General features: G+C 40.0%; 1 long non-coding RNA gene across 1 annotated transcript in view; it reads left to right on the top strand.

Annotated features, from left to right (window-relative positions):
• LOC125482949 overlaps positions 1-17,528 on the top strand; it is a 49,783-nt gene extending 32,255 nt beyond the window's left edge. The window contains exons 2-3 of the long non-coding RNA XR_007261940.1: positions 15,377-15,449; positions 17,008-17,528. This is a non-coding gene — a long non-coding RNA (uncharacterized LOC125482949). The remainder of the gene's footprint in view (positions 1-15,376; positions 15,450-17,007) is intronic.
• The last annotated feature ends 3,772 nt before the right edge of the window (positions 17,529-21,300 follow it).

Below are 21,300 nucleotides of genomic sequence, written 5' to 3'. Positions count from 1 at the left end.
AGTGAGGGCAGGGTGGAAATTGGAGGCGAAATTGATGAAGTTTTCCAATTCTTGACGAGAGAGGGAAGCAGCACCGATGATATCATCGATGTATTGGAGAAAGAGTTGTGGGAGGGGGCCGGAATAGGACTGGAACAAGGAATGTTCCACGTACCCCGCGAAGAGACAGGCATAACTAGGGCCCATGCGGGTACCCATGGAAACCCCTCTTACCTGAAGAAAATGAGAGGAGTTGAAAGAGAATTTGTTGAGGGTGAGGACAAGCTCAGCCAAGCGGAGGAAGGTGGTGGTGGGTGGGGATGGTTCAGGTCATTGCTCCAGGAAGAAGCGGAGAGCCCTAAGACCCTCCTGGTGGGGAATGGATGTGTAAAGGGATTGCACATCCATGGTAAAGAGGAGGTGGCTGGAGCCAGTAAAGTGGAAGCTTTGAAACCGGTGTAAGGCGTCAGATGAATCATGGATGTGTGTGGGTAGGGATTGGACTGGGGGGAGAAGACTGAGTCAAGGTAGGAAGAGATGAGTTCTGTGGGGCATGAGCAGGCTGAAACAATGGATCTACCTGGACAGTCCTGTTTGTGGATTTTTGGCAGGAGGTAGAAACGAGCTGTGCGGGGTTGGGGGACTATTAGCTTGGAAGCGGATGGGGGGAGATCACCGGATGAAATGAGATCCGTAACCGTAGTGGATACAATGGCCTGATGTACCATGGTGGGGTCATGGTCCAGGGGAAGGTAGGAGGAGGTATCTGAGAGCTGGCGCTCAGCCTCTGCAAGGTAGAGGTCAGTACGTCAGACAACAACAGCACTACCCTTATCGGCAGGCTTGATGACAAAGTCAGGATTAGATCTGAGTGCATGGAGTGCAGTCAGTTCGGAGGGAGATAGGTTGGATTTGTTGAGAGGGGCAGTGAAATTGAGGCGACTGATGTCACGTCGACAGTTCTCAATGAAAAGATCGAGTGCAGGTAAAAGGCTGGAGGGAGGGGTCCAGGTGGAGGGAGAGTGTTGGAGTTGGGCAAAGGGGTCTGTGGGACGGGGAGAAGACTCTTGTCCAAAGAAATGAGCACGGAGGTGAAGACGGCGGAAGAACAGTTCGGTGTCATGTTGGGCACGAAATTTTCCGCTAGGGGACCCTACAGCCCTCCGGACTCAATATTGAGTTCAATAATTTTAGGGCATAAACTCTCCCATGTCCCAGCCCCCCACCCCACACACCAGGCCTTGTTACCACATAGCCTGCCACTACACACCCCCTGTTGTTAGTCACTAACAGTCCCCATTAACAACTATTCACCCTCCCAACCTGATCGTTAGCAACTCCTTTGTCTGTCCAACTGTCTTTCTCTCTCTTTGGGCTCTATCCTATCGTTTACTCCCTACCCCACCCACCTCCCTATTTTCTGCATATAAACTGATGTTTTCCCAGCCACCATCAGTTCTGAGGAAGGGCCACCGGACCCGAAACGTTAACTCTGTTTTCTCCTCCACAGATGCTGCCAGACCTGCTGAGCTTTTCCAGCAACTTTGACAGATTGAATACCATGTGGAGAAATGTGAGGTTATTAGCTTTGGTAAGAAAAATAGAATACAGAGTATTTTTTAAATAGTGAGAGGCTGGGAAGTGTTGAACTTCAAAGGGATGTGGGTGGCATTGTTCATGAGTCACTGAAAGTTAACATGTCTGCACTGTGAGCAATTAAGAAGGAAAAGGGTATGTTGGCCTCTATTACAAGTGGAATCAAGTACAGGAGCAAAGAAGAAATTTTGCAGTTATATAGAGTCTAAGTGAGATGATACTTGGAATATTGTGTACAATTTTGGTATCTTTTTCCAGGAGAAGATTGCCATAGAAGGAGTACAACAATTATTCATCAAACTAATTCCTGAGATAGAGAGATTGTCCTGTGCTGAAATAAATTGGACTGGACCTGTATTCTGTGGAGTTTAGAAAGATAAAAACTGATCGCAAAATAACATAAAAAATTCAAAGATTGTGGTTTTGAATCCCAATAAAGTCAATTTTTAAGAGTGTTGCGGCACAGTGATTGTGTCCCTACTTCTGGCCGAGGTAGACCTGGGTTCAAGTCCCACCTACTCCAAATGAGTGTTTTATAACATGCCTGAACAGGTTGATTAATAATATCTACAAAACCCAATAAGGAAGCATAAAGAGTAGACTCAAGAAGTTGGACATGTGCTGCCATAGAGACCAAGGCAGTCTGGAATTATATTGGAGAAATGAGAACAGGAATAATGAAATATCACAAAGCTGACAGCATGGAATTTTGCTGGAATGTGTCAAGAGATGTGTTTGGAGACATTTTTGAAAACATTCCAGACCTGTCTTGAAAATTTCACTAAAATATATACCAGGAATATCCAGATATAGCTGAAAACATGTGTTAATGTCACGGAAATGGTTCACTTTCAATCTTTCAAGGGCATTTAGAGATGGGCAACAAATGCTGAGCTTGCTAAAGATGCCTCCATTCTCTGAATTAATAAATAAAAAGGTGGAATTGATGACCTTACCGTGTCGCACTCATGTGAGTGGAAATGCCTTTACAAGGTTCCCAGCAGCATCCTGTCTTTGCCCTAATCGGCTTCCTCAAAGTTGAATTTCCAAATTTCCAGGGGAGTGGGAGCTGACTTATTCAACATTAATGATACAAGTGTTACCCCAATAATTTACATAGGCTCATTCTGAAATGTAAGGTGAAGCCACTGCCATAAAGAGATAGGTAACAGTTCTGCTTTGCTGCATTTTCATCAGTTCTATTAATTCAAACTGCCCTGGCAGTTTGATTGCTGTGTGGAATCTCTACCGGCCTCCTGAAGCAGCTGGCAACTGGACAGGGACAGTGATATGACGCTAGCCAAGCAGACCTCTTCAAGCTAGATGCCTGATTCCAACCAGCCAGTCTGTGGCCAATCTCCGAAAGGTCAGCTCCAAAAGACAAATACTACCAGCAGTCCTATTGGTAAAGGCAAAGAGTCATGCTGAGAGATTCAAGGCACTGAGTAGAAATTTCCTTGCAGGTGGACAAGCTTTTAAAGCTGATTTCTGTCTCCATGATGCCAATTTGAAGTGTAATGTGTCATACTCTCTCTCCTGTGTCAGAAGATTGTGAACTCAAGTCACACTCGCATGGCCTGAGCAGACAAATCAGAGCTGACACTCTAGTACAGCATTGAGGGCATGTTGCAATGTCACAGGAGATAATTAACCCAAGAGCCCATCAGAAAGTTCTGGTAGATGTCAAATATCCTGAGATACCATTTTGAAGAAGCCCAGGGAAGTTATCTCCTGACCAATATTTATCGTAGAATAAAACGCATTACCTTATTGTTGTCACATTGCTGTTTGTGGGAGATTGTGCGTCCAGTGGTCTTACATTGCCCACATTACAACAGTGGCCACATTTTGAAAGTGCTATCCTGACTGTAAGCCGTGACTTTAGATGTGTGCTGGGGTGTTGTTTAAATATTAAATCAGGCTGCTTCACCCGTCGAACGGCCCCAGTTGCAATTTTAAGCATATGAAGCAAGTCCATGTTAGGTCTAGATAACATTTATACCCTACCCCAGAACATTACCTGACAGCAAGTAAGAATCACATTGCAAAGTGTAAAAGATCACTTCTAGACTCCAAGAAATAAATCTGGATCATGATGGTATCATGGTAGCAGACAGGAGTCCATCCCTTTGAATCCTTCATTGTGAAACACAGGTTAGACAGTTGTGCAGAGTCTAAAATACCTTATCTTTTTCTTTAGTATCATTTGTCTATCTCATCAATGTTATGCCTTATTTTCCTGAAGTTGCCATTACGATGTGTTCTAACCCTTAAGGGTATCTACTGTCCTCCAATTCCAGCCTCTGACACGTTCTTGATGTTGATTGCTCAACTATTGGCTGTTCTGCCTTCAGTTCCTGAATCCTAAAGGCTAAAATTCTCTCCTTAAAGCCCTCCTCTACTCTATCAACATCTCTCCTTTAACATACTCTTTAAGACAAATGTTTTTGACAACACTGAGGTCATTTGCCCAAATATCTCTTTCTGTAGCCCTTGTGAAGTCTGGTTTGTTAACACATGAAGTTCCTTGGAATGTTTCATGATTTTAAAGGCTATACATAAATGCACTGTTGTTGTTTGTCATTGTTTTTGATGTTTAAAGCTGTTGATAGAGGAGAAAGTGATAAATTATTTCCTCTGGCTGGGTGAGTCCAGAACCAGGCAAAATGACATTAAAATTGGAACTACTCCATTCAGGAGTGATGCCAGGAAGTTTTTCTTCACACAAAAGGATGTTGGAAATCTAAGCTCTCTTCCTGGGAAAGCTATTGAGGCTGGGGATCCATTGAAATTTTGAAAACTAAGCTAAACACATTTTAATTAAATAAGGGTATCAAGGGTTATTGCACCAAGAAAAATAGATGAAGATACAAATCTGTCATAAATCTATTAGAATGATAGAACAAGGTTAAAGGGCTGAGTGGCCTACTCCTGTTCTTCACGTTCCTGTTGCCACTGTCCAGATAACAATTATTGAACTGTAAAGTATCAATTCTCAGTCTGTCTGCAAAGCAACAGTCTGCAAGGAAAGATACAGCTAAACCACTGAAAGTCAAATGAAATCCAATTACTTAAGGTTAAATTCTTCATAAAGCGCGTGACAATTATGAAACCTGAGAATGCACCGGATGTTCATGCAGGCACACCCTATTGTCAAAATAGTTTCAAGGATAAAGTTTCACTAAAAATGACCCTGAAGATTCAATATTTGCAACTGTTAGTTTGGATGAACAATGCTTCAACGTGAGTGCTGCTTTCAAAGAGCAGACCAGCATTCTAAATTACCTCCACTATCCTCGGTTTTGTAATTTAAACTGCACTTTTTATCCAGTTGGGAGAAAAATTGTGGAGATTATAAACATGCCTTTGTGTTACCACTGTCAAAGTTAGATCACGTCTTGTGTTCTATTAAAGATTATACACAGGGCTCACATTCAACATGAAACATGGGGCTGAACTTTCCCAGCCCCTGAATGACGAGTCGGTTTGGAAAATACGGTGTGATTAGAAAAGTGAGATTCTCAACATCAAGAAAGAATTTACACTTCTCCACCCCAAGTTTGAACTGTAGGACAAGAAACTCACTAGCGAGAAATGAGAGAGCTGTTTGCATTACATTCACATCTCTTTATTACCCAGGCTCACCTTATTTACAATGCAGAATGCTACTCTCCCATGCAGCAGAAAGAAACTTGGAGACAATTCCTGACATGAAAGACAGAGCGGGTACTTGGCATCCCCAGCTTTCTGCCTGCTCCTCCAAGCCTCCACCTCAACCAGGATTTCCCAACATCTTAGGACACGTTCCATGTGCAGCAATTGTCTGCAGCTACCAACCCTGAAGGTTGGCATCAGACATGCACAAGCTTCACTGCACCCTCATTGCATTTCTCTGACTCACTTAGAGTGCAGTTCTCTATTTCAGTGCTGCATTTTGGAGCACACCGACACTTTTCATTGTAATGCTGCTGCGCGGCCACTTTGCATGCAGGGACATGCACCTATTTCACTGATCAGAACAGGCTACACCTCAAGGCTCTTTACTTGCTTTCTTAGTGCCAAATCACTTTGCACCTCCTTGGATGCTCACAGCATCTCTTACTTGCCTTGCCTTTTGGCACTTTGCTGCCTCCTTCAGAATTTAGGGGCTCGCAGTACTTTTCTCCTGCCTTGCCATTTGGCACAGACACAAAGGCCGGCAGAGTGTCATGGTTGGCAGCAGTGACCAGTCAAGGCGGTAGAAACGTTGATGTTATAGCACTCTGCTACATCAGTCTCATGCCAACACGATGTGCCAAATGGTCACATTTCAAAGTCAAAGGACAGTAGTCCTCAGTAAAGTCAGGGTGTGTCACCAAGTCAGTCAAGGAGCTTGGACATGATCAATCATCAGCTTGGGTTGATCATAGTCAAAGGGTTGGGACCTCTACAGTTCAGGAATTGGGCCACACTCAGTGCTGCAGGTCGTGTGTACTCAATCCAGGAATTAACAGTCAGTCATTCAGGGAGCTGCACAAAGATCAGTCAGGAAGCTGGTCACTCAACAGTTAGGGCTTTCCTTCCAGGTAGATCCGAAAGTCCAAACAGGTTGTCAGACACCACTGCTGTGATTCATTGATTTATTGTCACATGTACTGAAATACAGTGAAAACTTTGTTTACAAGCAGTACAGGCAGATCATAGCAAGCAAAGAATGTACAGATCAGAAAGACTTAGACAGAGGCATACAGGTTACATTGCTCAGGGATTACTTATTGACTGTAAATTTGTTGTTGCTTGAAAGGTAAGCATTCTCTGTCTGTAGCAAGAACAAAATGCAGCTTTTTGTTTATTGTGTCTTTGTTTTTCTGTTCAATAAAATGAACGTTTTCAACTGTTTGAAGACTTTTTGACGTGATGTTTCTACTTTGAAAAATGACAAGATATTGTCATACACTCAGCATTACAGAAAGAATAAGCATTTCTTTAGACAAAGTTCAGACATGTTATGATTACCATGTAGCTTGTGTCACTTGATTATTTGAGCCATAGAGCCATACAGCACAGAAGAGGCCCTTCAAACCATCAGGTCTGTACCAACCTATTGACATTAATCCTATGTTCTAGAACTTGGTACACGGCCTTGAATGTTATGACATTTGGAGAGCTTGTCCACACACGTTTAAAGTTTATGAGATTTCCCCAGGCAGTGCATTCCAGATTCCCACCATCCTCTGGGTAAATTTTATTTTCTCAGCTCCCCTCTTAATCTCCTGTAATTCATCTTAATATCATGCCCCCTTGTTATTAATGCTTCAATTAACAGAAACAGCAGCTTCCTATCCACCCTGTACTTACCTCGCATAATTTTATACACATCAATTAGGTCCCCCTCAACCTTCTCAGCTTCAAAGAAACCAATCTGAGCCTATCCAGCTTCTCTTCATAGCTAAGCTGTGCAATCCCACATAGCATCTGGTGAATCTCCCCTCCAGCCCCTTCAGTACAATCACATCCTTCCTATAGTGTGGTAACAAGAACTGTAGACAGTACTCCATCTGTGGCTTAACCAAAGTCCTGTACAACTGCGTGGTGACTCAGTGGTTAGCACTGCTGCCACAGGGTTCGATTCCACCCCCGGGTGACTGTCTGTGTGGAGTTTGCACGTTCTCCCTGTGTTTGTGTGGGTTTCCTCCCACGGTCAAGAGATGTGCAGGCTAGGTGGATTGGCATGCTAAATTGGCCGTAGTGTTCAGAGATGTGTAGATTAGGGGGATGGATCTGGGTGGGATGCTCTGAGGGTCGGTGTGGACTTGTTGGGCCAACGGGCCTGTATCCACACTGTAGGGATTCTATGAAACTCCAAAGTAACCTTCCTGCTCTTATAATCTATGCTATCACAGATAAAGATGAGTATCCCATATGCCTTTTTACCACCCTATTAACCTGTCCTGCCACCTTCAGGAATCTATGCCCAGCACTCCAAGATCGCTCTGTCCCTCTGAGCATCCTAGTGTCCTATCATTGATTGTGTACTCCCGATTTTGTTACTTCTTCCAAAGTGTATCGCTTCATATTTATCAGCATTAATTTCCATCTGCCATTAATCTGCCCAGCTGACCAATCCGACTCTATCCTCCTATAACTGAAGACGATTTTCCTCACTATTATCCACCCAGACAATCTTAATGTCATCTGCAAACTTACTTATCAGCACCCCCATATTCTCATCTATATCATTTATTTATCTATCACAGACAATAAGGGATCCCTGTGGTACGCCACTGGACACCAGCCTTCTGCCGCCATCTTTTGGATCCTAACATGAAGCCAATTTTGGATCTAATTTGCCAAGTTACCCTGGACCCCATGTGTTTTTACCTTCTTACTCAATCTCCCATGTGGAACCTTGTCAAAGACTTTGCTAAAATCCATGACATCAAATAAACTACATCAACTACACTATTCTTGTCTGGTCACCTGGTCACCTTCTTGAAAAATTTGAATTAATTTGTTAGGCATGACTTCACTCTGTCAAAGCCATATTGATTATCCTTGATCGAACTTGCCTCTCCAAGGGAGATTAATTCTCTCTTTCAGAATTTTCTCCAGTAGCTTGCCTACCATTCCTGTGAGACTCAATGTTCTGTAATTCCCTGGTTTATCCCTACCACCCTTCCTGAAAAGTGGAATCACAGTAGCCATCCTCCAGTTCTCTGTCTCCTCCTGTCCCCCAAGGCCAGAGAGGAGCTAAAACTTGGGTCAGAACTCTTGTAGCTACAATAACAATCAACTAGACAGGTGATGATGCAAAATAGCAATTCATTTATGAATATGGAATTCTCTTTGCAATGAAGTGTTACCTGTGCCACCTGTGTGTGCTCATAAACTGTTCTGTTTATCATTAAGGGAGAGTTCCTGAGAGAATTTTCCTAGAATCTGTCCCATCATCTGAAGCAAAGGAAATTCAACCAATCCAACTGTTCTAGGAAGACAACTTAATGCCAGCAGCTTGTCTGTGCACATTAGTTTCAGATCAGAACAGCATTTGGGACAATCTATAACTTATCCTTGTTCATAAGTTTAGCCATAACTTAGCTAAGGTACTTTAAAGTTAACATCCTGTAAAGTTATTTTTTTGTTTCTCCACAGATGTGTGTTTGTGTCTGTGTGTGTGTGTATGTATGTATGTTTGTCTGTGTGTGTGTGTGTGTGTGTATGTATGTGTGTCTGTGTGTGTGTGTGTGTGTGTGTGTGTGTGTGTATGTTTGTTTGTCTGTGTGTGTGTGTGTGTTACCTTTTGCTTTGAAAATAGGGTAAACACATGTATTTGCATAATCCAAACTAACTGTCAATAATTCTTGTATTTTTTTGAGTAAATCTATTTTTGATAATATACCAATCACATGTCATTGACTAAAGAAAACTGACTGAATTGCTCTTAATCTTGAACCTGATACACAATCTGTGATGTGAATACTTGGCCATGTTATCCACCTGGTCCAAATTAAAATTTGGACCACTGGAACCACTGGAAGAGCAGGCCAGGAAAAGGAAGCATTGCACTCTTCCCACCTCAGTCACAACACAGCCATTCCATCCTGGAAAAGTTATTTTCTACTTCAAAGACATAAATAACAGGACGTTGGCACTTGCCACTCTTGTAAAACCTACCTCTGCATATATTTAAAGAAGCTTTATTGGTTTAAGTGTGCCACATAATATAGCCTACAAGTGGTTTTCCATTTCACTAAAAATATTGAGCAATGATTTGAATTCCACCCACTGTGGATTCCTTCACTTTTGCTTCGATTTCCAAATATCTCGAAGCGCAACATTAGCGACATAGTGTGAAACTCCAGAAATTTCTCCTGCAATCTCCTTCAGATCTGGGTGCATGGAATTATTTCCATACATGAGCCTGAGGTAAGAGATCACAGAACAGAATTTGTACCAATGGCACTTTCTAGTCAAACAAGTTGCTGTCATGCATATTTTCAAACAATTGCTCTGTTCAATCATGAGATGATTTAGAAATAGAGACCACGTGTTCCATGTTAATATCAAGACAGAAACAGGTCTCCTCAATATACGTAGTAATAGTAAAAATGTACTTAAAATATTTCTTCTGCTGACTACTTTCAGTGAAATTGTCAACAGACTTTGAACTATTTGATAAATTAGACAAAAGTGACAAACAGTTGGAAATCTGAAATGAAAATAAAAAATGCTGTCAATACTCAGCAGGTCAGGGAGTCACAGTAGAGAAAGAAATACGGAGTTAATGTTTCTGGTCAATAACCTTTGAACTTAAATTTGAGTTGGAATAGATCAAATATGTTATAAATCCAACCTCACTGATGATTTAGCGCAAGTAAACTTTTCATCAAACTAATTACTTGGGAAAATAAATGAATTCAAAAAATGTTTTTTCTGCAGGTGTTCTGGAAGTTTCAAAGAGAAAGCTGACACCAAAACATTGTCAATGTCAGTACGCATAGAAACTAGGGAAATTCTTACTTTGTGAAAATAAAGCTTTGTAATGATTAATCTTCATAACCTACTCTTTTTCTGTAAATCGTTACAATTTGAAACTATACATGAAATGTAGCATTAAAAATTTCAACATGTGCAAAAGAAAACGCATCTTACATCGCATGAAGAACTGACTTACAGTTGTGGTTATAACAAAGATTTTGGAATTTATTAATTTGTTCAGCTCATTTTGCATTGAAAACCTTGTAGGATTCACATGTCACCACTCAGGTGTGGCTGGTAAAGTTTTAAAATTCATATATGGGGTGTGCACATTGCTTGGCTGTGCCAACACCCATTGCCTCTCATTAGTTGCCCTTGACGAAGCAATTGTGAGCTGCCTTCTTGAACTCCTGCAATCTATTTGGTGTAGGTGCACCCACAATGCCATTCAGAAGAGAGATGCAAGGTTTTCTCTAATCGAATGTTGACAGCCGACTGAACAAGCTTTACATCTGAATGGTCATCTAACAAGCCATTGGGCTATGAAACCACTGTATAAAGGCATTTAAAAATGAGGCTGAGACTTGTCCTTCCTAGCTTGACAGAGTCTCCTGATTCATCTGTATCTCTTTGTCAGTAAATGCAAAGTATTAGATGAATTGATTAAATTTCTTCCAGTACTGACACCCAGTTCTCTGAGGAATCACCCAAGCCATTGTGACTGGCAGATCTCTTATTACAGTTACACAAGCAAATATAAACACTCTCTGCAATCCTACGCGCTAACATTTCAGCTGCAGCTTTGTACACTCTTTTATTTTGACATAATCATTTTGTTAATGCAAATAAAAGGCTAAATTAGTTATGCTATAAGGGAAATTGTTTTCTGTACCATATTTGATATGATTTCTGCTTTCACATTCACAGTGAGTACGGCCTCAAGTCAGCAGAATTCCAGCAGTTTATCAGATTCCAGGAAAGCGAGCAGCTAAATTGTTGTCTTACTTATCTTTGAATTCCAACTGAATCTTAATGAAATCGTAACTAATTTTCTGGGAGATGTTTTGCATCGAATCAATTATTCTTACAAACTGCAGGATAAAATCACTAACTAGCACATCATTTCTTCAATTCATACAAATGCAACATTTAAAGAAATACTCAGTGAACACAGTTAGATTTCAGAAAAAAAGAAATTCTGTCACAGATTGACTGTGCTGACTGAATTAAAAGCTCCCACAGAGAAGACTTGATCAAGATTTTGCATGCCTGTTATATGCTCCAACCAGGAGTAATATATAATGGTTTGGTACCTTGGAATTTACGCTTTGTTGGGATGCAGTATACATTTGACTGGAGTTGCTCAAAATGTGCACATTTTTTAAAAAGTGTTTCATCTGCCGCTGACCTCTAGAGGGACTTGCAGAACTTTACTTGGATATGCTTACTTCCGTATCAACTGGTGTAGGTATTGGCATAAAACCAGTGTTAACAGCTGAACCAACACGAAACCTCGAAGCACCATTTTAAAAAGACTGTTCAGTCTGTGAAATTCAGTAGTGTGCTGCAGGACAAAAGCTAAGTCAGGAAATGTGACCCTTCCCTTTCTCTCTTAAAGCCTAATCAATATGTTTCTTTCAACTTGGACAGCTCGAACACTTTTCAAATAGCATTTATATCCAGAGGACAAAAAGGAATGCCAACAAGTGAGGGAATAAGAATGCACAAGTTCAGCCAACCTCTCAGCATTCCTCACGTTATCTTGAATGCTGAGCTTTACAAGATAATTGTCTTTTAAAATGTCCTTCAACTTAACAAAGAAGGAACTGAAAAGGGGGGTGGTGAATTCCTGGCTGACGTCAGTCCTAAGATGTGACAACAACAAAAACAGAGTTCTGTAAGAAGTGTCACTGGATCCGACACATTGACTCTGCTTTCTCTCTACAGATGCTGCCAGACCTGTTGAGTTTCTTCAGCAATTTCTGCTTTTGTTTCAGATTTCTGTTATCTCAGGCTGCCAGACAGAGAGAAACTGAACAGGAAACCCATTGAGATGTAGAGTGTGCCAGTTTTAGGACCTTTGATAGTTCACAGGAAAGAAAAGAAGCTGCTGACAAGGAGATGCAAGGAAAACATTTTTTGTTGAAAATCAATCTGTGTTCATTCAAGGGTTCAGTCTCTGTACGAAAGAAAAGGAACTGAAAAAAGTAGATTCTTAAAGATTCAACGACAGGTGGAGCCATTGAGTTATGCCTTGTTTGTGATGATTCACTACCGAAAACTCAAGTGGAGTAGCACAATTGTCAAAGGATATTAGAAGTCTCGATCTTACATAGTAGGAAATATGAACGTTGGGTAGAGAGATAGGTGGAAATGACTTTGAGATTCTTGCCTTACTGTTACATAATTGCCCAAAGCATTTCATGGGGATTATTAAAAATGTTTTTTTTAGGAAAATTGCCCATTGGTCTCTTCAGGATTGGAATAAAGTCAGGAAATATTATTTCTGGGTGTGGGTGCTACAAAGTCATTGACAGTTAGTACCTGTGCCACTTAAGCTTACATTTGCCCATAGACTTTCTGTGCTTTTTGACCTAGAACTTGCAGTGATTAGACAGCCAATTTAGTGCATTGCCATAAACTCTGGGATTGAGGACCACTGCCAAAAGGCAGTGTATTATGTATCTCTTTATCTAATCAGACTGAAGAAACCCCACTGAGATTCACTGAAAGTAATCATGAAGTGTCAGAATATTTAATTCCATGTCAAAATAAAGAATGAGAAGGAAATATGGAATTAAGACAGAAATTTAAAAAAAGAAAAAGGCTAACAACTTCTGGGTCGTAGAGATACTTTTATAACTATCTGGATCCATCACAGCTTAGTACAGCAACTGCTCTGCTCAGGATTGGAAGAAACTATGGAGAGTTGTGAACACAGCTCAGTCCATCACACAAGCCAACCTTCCATCCATTGTCTCCATCTACACTTCTTGCACCCTCAGAAAGGCAGCCAACATCATCAAAAACCTTTCCCACCATGGTTATAATCTCTCCCAACCTCTTCCAGCAGGCAGAAGATACGAAACCTTAAATACTCATACCAACAGATTCAAGAACAGCTTCTTCCCTGCTGTTAATAAATGTCTGAATGGACTTTTCAAATTTGAAATCTCAAGTTCATCTTGCTTTTTGTGCATCTTCTTTGCAGCCATAACTTTGTAATCTCCACTCTGTTCAATCACCCTATGATCTTTGTATGACATAATCTGCCTGTATTGCATGCAAAATAAAACTTCTCACTGTACCTAGGTACATGTGACAATAATGAATCAAATCAAATCAAATCAAAACAAATCAAATCAAATCAAATAATTGCTGAAGACCTAGACTTAAGGAAATCCAATGGCAAGAACATACAGCAATTTCTTTCAGGTTCCACAAGAGTGGGCCTATGGAGAAGGGGCCAGATGGGTTGGAAGCAAATAGCTGGACATGGTTTTCAGTGTCCAACTCCTTGCTCCCCATCTGTCCTTCCAATTAGCCTGAGAGTGGGGAAAATGAAGATCCCGTACAACCCAGAAAGCAGTATGTCTTGATTTCCCTATCAGAAAAATAGGTACTTTTCTCGTCTGCTGGGAAGACAGCTGATTGGGGACGTAGCAGGTTGAGGCCCTTAAGTGATTGTTAATTGGCCACTTAAGGATCTTAATTGGTGGTGAGTTGAGAAGTTCCCTGAAGAGCTACCTCACCCTGCAATATATTATTGAGTGGCAAGGAGGTGATAAATATCTCTCTAGGGACAACTCATCACTTAGTGGCTTTCTCACCACCTTCTTTGCCAACTCCAGCGAGAGGAAAAGTTCACCAATGGTGTTTATTGTACTTTGGTTAAAGGATATATTTAGATCTGGTTTGGTCTTTTTAAACCCTTTCTCTACCGTATTATTTCCTATTTGCCTCTCTCACACCCTGGGTTATTGGAGTTATTTTTGTAAAGCCTCTCATCAACTGGGAGCCAATTGATACACATAATTAAGTGTTACATGATTTAAGGAACTAAACAGTGTTTTTATCTCTAAGTGTTTGGCCTGATATTTCAGTTCATTTTTAATTGGTGTCTGTTTTATGCAGGGATCTGGATTTTCAGAATAAATAAGCAAAGTTGATAAATTCTTATGAAATATTACATTTGAAAATGACAATTACATTGAGTTCATCTTACAATGAAAAATACTTGGACAGATATAAAATTCTAAGGTTTACAAAATCCAAAGGTTTTCAGAAATTTGATAGTATGCAAAAAAATCCTTCTTCAAAAACCCTTCATCTTCCAGCCCATCTAATTTTCAGCAAATTCCTTTTCTCGTTAAATTCTACTTTTCTTCAATTTTCTATCCACTTTGGAGTTGAACTTCAACAATACTTTAAAAAAGTTTTGAAATAAATACTTCCCAAAAGTCGCCACAGAAACAAAGAACAAATGTATTAGTAAAGAATGAATTTCTTGATGCAGTTTTCTTAAAAACAACTTGTACACTTTAATTCATTATATATCACTGAATAAAGCTCATAAAACAGCAAGGAGTTGCTTGCTGTAGGAGGGTGGTGTGGCAGTCATCCTGGTCATTGCCTTTTCTTTGTCTTGACAACTATGTAGGTAAATTGCATTTTTTAATACATTTCATCAACTGCATTGAATGCATTTCTGCTTTTACTGAAGGGGAAGCTGTCACCTACAACACTCAAAGATCCTAACTTTACTGAATTCATAAATCAGAGAATTTGTGGAATGTGAAAAATGGCAATAGAGCTACTCAGATCACAACTTTTGTGCTCATTAGTCCTTACTAGATTAGGCCATTTGCAGGAGACTACTATTCATTGAACTTCCTTTGATGAAGCATAAAATTTTAAAAAGTAACCAAACATGTGTCTATGCCATGCGTATGCTCAGAGGTAGTGGATGGTTAATTCATTGATGCAATGAAGTATTTTTAAAGTTTATTTGCTCTAATTGTAGTATTAACTTAAGGATTAATTTAAAATATATTTGTTGTCAATCTCTGCTGAAGTAAACTGCAAGGGCATTGTGCAATGATTATCGATACAATTTGTTAATTCTTGCAGACTTTTCGAGAGGGAAACATTACTTCATTCAATTTAACACTCCCACATTTACCCAGTTTGTGAACAAAAATACCAAAAACATCAACAGAGGACAACTGAAATTTGCATTTGAATTGGGAGAGAAGGAATGTGATTCTTGTTATAGTAGTGATGATAAGACTTGAGTACCTTAAGTAGAATTCTGCCACCAACCTTTCTTCCTATATTATTCTAGGGCCTTCCGAGTAATTTGTGTTGAAGGATGAATCACAAATAAGTCTCAGTGGAAGAGATATTTGGCTAACAAGGTAAGATTTATTACATCTAAATAACTGTATACAGGTTACATTACAATCAAGATAAACAAGGAATAAAAGACATGACTGTCTCCAAATATAACTGTCCAGAACAATCCAAGAGTGTCTGATGCTCCAGCCATTGTGTGTATTAGATAGTAGAGTGGGCAACTCTTGAGTTTAGCTCAAATTAACCCTTTCATGTCCATTATATTACACAACAATTCCAAACCAGAAGCAGACCAACACACTTAGGGTAACCTACATGGAAACAATGTTTTCAGTCAACATTCATTAAAAAGACTACCTAGAAATCTAGTTGTCCTTGAGTTGGTGATAATTAGAGACAGTTACAGGCAGAAACGGATTAAAATTAATTTATTAATTAATTTAAAATGATTTTGTTTTATTTATTTGATTTAGTTGTTTATTGTCACTTGTATTTCGTTACAAAATATGGTGAAAAGTGTTGTATAATATTGCCACTCTCCAGTACCATCTTAAAACACAGAAAAGTAGACAAAAACATTGTGTATAAAGGCAGTAAAGTTAAAAAAATAAAGAAAATGCGTTCATCTTTACAGTTCTTGTTAAGTGCTCAGCCATGGGCCATGAGCCTGGTGGCCAGGTACAAATCCCTTTCACTGCACCAATGCGACTGGAGTGAATGTCCCCACTCTACGCCCCATCTCACCTCCACCAGAAAATTAAAATACTCAATCTGTTTTATTAGAAGTTTGCATCATTATACTTAGATTTGTATTGTTTACATTGCAAACTAGCACATCTACTGAATGTGTAGCTACTGGTACATGTGTTCCCAAACTCTTTCTTTGATGACAATGTACTGTTTAGTGTAAGGAACTTAATATTCAGAGAACTAGCGACATTACAGATACATAGAAGTATAAACACTTGGAACCAATCCTTTACAACTGCAAATGATTCTTTCCATTGCACAGAAGTGTTAGCAGTGGATTAAAAGTAGCACTCTCATTATTGACTCAGTAGAAAGTCCCATTAGGGAATAGAGTATGAATTCCAGGATGAGACCCTAGTATAGGATATAAGAAATACTGCACTGCTGAAGTCAGATAAGGCATCAAACCAACTTCCCATCTGTGATCTCAGATAGTCATAGAAGAGCAGGAGCCTTCTAGCCAATATTTATCCCCAAGCCATATCTTTTGAAGCAGTTATCTAACCATTATCACATTGTTTGTGAGAATTTACTGTATGCAAATTGGGTTGTACATTCCTACATTACGCACAGTAACTCCTCTTCACAATACTTTGTTGGCTGTAAATACTGGATCAAGGTGGTGAAAGGTGTCAGATGACTGTCCATTTTGTTTTTGTTCAGTAAAGAATAGCATACAATAGAAAAGTGAAGAAGAGTAGTAAACACACATGCTGCTCTCCCAAGTGATTTATAATGGGAGTATAAAAGCGTCTTTCTCTAATGCACATAATTGGTTTACAGTGACAGTGAGATGCAATAAAGGGTATAAACACAAAACGTTGACTTTCCTGCTCCTGTGATGCTGCCTAACCTGCTGTGTTCCTCCAGATCCACACAGTATTAGTGATTTTTGGAACATGAGCACCATCATCGGATTGCAAGTTCAAGGCCCTACTGTATGAAGTTCTCGTTATCAGCTGTATGTATGGAGAGACATTATGGAGACCAGGCCCTGTTACTACAGAGAGAAGAGAAACCCAGCAGACTAGCCATCATTCCTAGTACTTACCTTATTATATTTAGCATGTCATTGCACCTAGTCGTCATTCACTTTTCTGGTTGTGCAATCATAACTTGCCAAATAAGACTTTTTTCACACAGTTGTACAATTATTAATACATGCACATGATGCAAATTATGCACAAAAGCAAGGTTCATGCTCCTGTGGCAGCTCAGAGACATTATCTGTGAAAGGGTCACTGGAACTGAAACATTAATTCTGACTTTTCTCCACAGATTCTGAGCTTTGCCAGCAATTTTTGTTTTTGTTTCTCAATTCCAGCATCCACAGTTATTACAGTTTTTACATTACCTCGATTGGTTGCTTCTGAATAAACTGTTTCAAATGACGTCAAGAGCACCTGGTGCTTTGTGGTTTGTTTCCAATCGTGAATAATGTTTGGATTTTCTTTGTGTTAATTGTGACCTGTCTGTATTAGGAAGATTTGTGTCTATCTAACAGTGACTCTGGCTCTGGTAGGTTTCTGTAAAGCTGCTTTATTTCCACAATAATACATTCTCCACTGTTAGGCAAGTCAATCTCTTTCTGGTACAGACACCTCTTTTCTCTGTTAATATCACCGTACATCATCACATGCATCACTTTCTCATTATTCTCTCGCTGATATCTGGACAACAGGAAATAAACACCTGTCTTTCTGGTTGTACAGTTTAAAGGTTGGACTGAAGGGTCTGTTTCCATGCTGTATGACTCTACGACTCTATGTGGCGACTCATACTTGTACATTTTTAGGGCCATCAAAGAATACCAAGCCAATTGGCGAAACCTGCCTGTTGTGGTTTCTTTTATGGGGATAGTTTTAGGAAGAAGTCATCCTGTATTATTACAGTTTCTAGTGTTCCCAGAATATTGTAATTGCCTACAACAATCTCCACTGCCATTGTCTTGTAACTATGTCACTATAGCTCACATATGCAACTTTAATATAGATTTTGTAAATTCTTGGCTGTTGGTTCTTGTGTGTCCCTCTTGGGCATCTGATAACTGCCTTCCCAGCAATAAATTCTCTAATTTTGGATCTAATCTTTTCCTTCCACTCATCCTCTCCCATCTATCTAGTTTCAATGATACTTTATTGATGCACTATTGTTGCCCACAAGTCCTTTTATCTTGATTTAAATGAAGTGTAGCTTCTCTCTGCTATGTTAGTCCTTTGAATTCTGGAAGGATGCCCAGCTTTTATGATAGCATTGCTGTATCGATGGCACACTTCCAGAAACTCATTTATCGCCTCAGTATTTTTGGTGCACTCCACTGTTTCTCAAATAACAGAAATACACAAGAGAACTAGAGACACATGTTGCCATTCCTTAATTGTTACTACATCAAAATCCTGGAACTCCCTACCTAATAGCATTGAGGAGTATCTTCACAATATGGATGGCACTGGTTCAAGAAGATGGCTGACCACCACCTTCTCAAGGCAATTAGGGATGGGCAAGAAATGCCAGCATTTCCAACAGAGAAGACCGAGAGGAAGTTTGATCGATTATGACAGGCTTAGTTAAGGTAATCAAGGAAAACTCTCCCATTTGGATGATGGCACAAGGAATAGGGGGCACAGATGTAAGACTTTAGGCAAGAGAAATGTGAGGAAGAACATTTTTACGCAGTGAATGCTTAAAGACCTGGCAAAAGGACGGCACGGTGGCTCAGTGTTAGCACTGCTGCCTCACGGCGCCAGGAACCCAGGTTCGATTCCACTCTCAGGCGACTGTGTGGAGTTTGCACATTCTTCCTGTCTCTGCATGGGTTTCCTCCGGGTGCTCCAGTTTCCTCCCACGATCCAAAGATGTGCATGTTAGGTGGATTGGCCATGTGAAATTACCCAAAGTGTTCAGGGATGAGTAGATTAGTTGGGTTATAGGGGGAATGGGTCTTGGTGGATGCTCTGAGGTTCAGTGTGGACGTGTTGGGCTGAAGGGCCTGTTTTCACACTGTAGGGATTCTATGATTCTAAAAGGGTGACTGATGCAGAAGCAAGCAATGTTATCAAAAGTAAACTGAATGCGCACTTCAACCAAATAAACTTGCAGAACTAAGGAGATCAGGCAGGTCAAATGGTCTGACTGGATTACTTTCAGGAAGACCAGATGAATTTGGTGGGCTGAATGGCCACCTTAATGACATAAATTACTTTTTAAGTGGAATTCTGTGCCCTTTCTTCTGGTGCATGAAGATCCAATCACCTTCCTATTCCACTCTGATTAAGTCATTTAGGGTTAAGAAAGGACATACCTTTATATAGTATCTTTATTACTTTGGGATGCTCAAGCTATTTTAATGCCAATGAAACATGCCGTGAAGCACAGTCACTGTAGTGGCATCAAACCTTTCCAGTGGTGAAGCATTACCCTGTTCCAGTTTATCTCTGTTATCAATTCCTATAGCTTTCAATCAACTACTACACTTTCCAGCTTTATGCTGCCTGGTGTGATGTTAGAAAACTCAAAAGGTATGCAGGACCCTCCTGAGAGACAACTGTGTCTTTTCACTGAAGGTGCCAGGTCATGACTTAAAAATGAAGTTACAGTGGTTGTATTTTCTTTTAACACATTTTCACTTTTAATTTCTGTTCGTTAGTTTATACATTTTTCTTTTCCCAAGCAACGAAGGGAGTGCTGGTTTAGTGCATCTTTAACCCCAGCCTTCCTGATTGAACCGAATTAACAGGCACAGTTGAAATGACATACTTGCTTTGGGTCGCTTATGTCGGTTCGACTAACTTACACTGCTGAGTTCAGTAGTCACTTGAATATATTTTCCACGATATAACATGTGTTTTGATATTTAAGCATCCAGTAAAATACAAGTCAAACTCACGCAGTAAAAGGAAAAGCATCCATTTGCATTTTGCTTTGTGCTCTGTCTGTATGGTAGTTGATTCAATAGTAACTATCAAAAGAGAATTGGATAATTAGTTAAAGGGGGAATACGCAGGGCCTTGTGCAAAGAGCACAGCCTTGGCATTAATTTAGTAACTCTACCAAAGAGACAGCACAGGCATGAGGGATGAATAACCTCCTTCTGTGCTGTAAGATTCTATAATTCTTTAATTCTTCATTGCCTTTCTTTTCTTCAGATACCAGTTCTTCAGGAGTTAGTCACTCTCTAGTATCTCATCCACAAAGCTAATTGTCATGATAGTTCAATGATCTCAACATGAAAATACATGAACTGTGGTCTTTAAAATGAAATGCTGAATGCTGTAAACCTTTTATTTCTATTTTGTATCTTAAGGCAACAGTCGCTTGGTAGTACAGAATTTGAATATTGCTAAAATATTGCTGAAGATTTTCAACTTGCACTTGATAAAACAAATGCCGGAATGGTCAATTTCAAATAATCACCATAATATATAAAGGAGTAAAGGGTGCTGTGTTTTTTTTTCACATTGACTCTGATTGGCTGGGGCATTGCCACAGAGAAAACCCTGGGTAATTCAAAGGAGTCACAAGGCTTGAACATATTGCTTTTGCAAAAGTAGGGTCCTTTTGTATGAATAAGCTGTGTATGAACTTCTGGCAGACATATATGTGCCCTGTCAGAAGCTTTACTGATTATTTTAAGCTTAGTGTATCTATCAGTGCATTAAGAGTTGTTTAGCAAGCGGTACCAGATGGTGGAATCATATCTTAGTGTAGGTATTTTGCTTCGGCTTTTGCAGACACAGGTTGGTTAAAAACAACTGAAGCAACACGCAGTTTGACTCAGTCAGCCAGTCACTGAGATCTATGGCCTACGTACCTGACATTGCACCAGCACTCAAATTCATACATGACCTTGCTCAATTGTATAGTTGACAGAACATATTTTTGGAATGATGGTAGCATCCAAGACATTGCATAGCAGCATTTCTGTATCAAGCCTGCAAGGTAATATATGATTAAGCCCCTATTTACAAGATTGTTGATGGGACCAATCTCATAGTATGTGGAGTTACGCAAATTCCAACATACATGTTGACCAGTAAAGGTATGCTTGTGGGATTTTGATTTTAATGCTGAATGCATAGGTTTCACAGACTTCCTGGATGTGCCCAAGCAAATCAAGGTGAGACGGCTGTGGGCGTTCATGGATCCTAAATATTGACCAGCAAG

This window comes from Rhincodon typus, chromosome 4 (assembly GCF_021869965.1).
Source record: "Rhincodon typus isolate 14 chromosome 4, sRhiTyp1.1, whole genome shotgun sequence".
Taxonomy (NCBI): domain Eukaryota; kingdom Metazoa; phylum Chordata; class Chondrichthyes; order Orectolobiformes; family Rhincodontidae; genus Rhincodon; species Rhincodon typus.
Note: the sequence above shows the minus strand (reverse complement) of the source record. Positions and strands in the feature narration are given on the sequence as shown.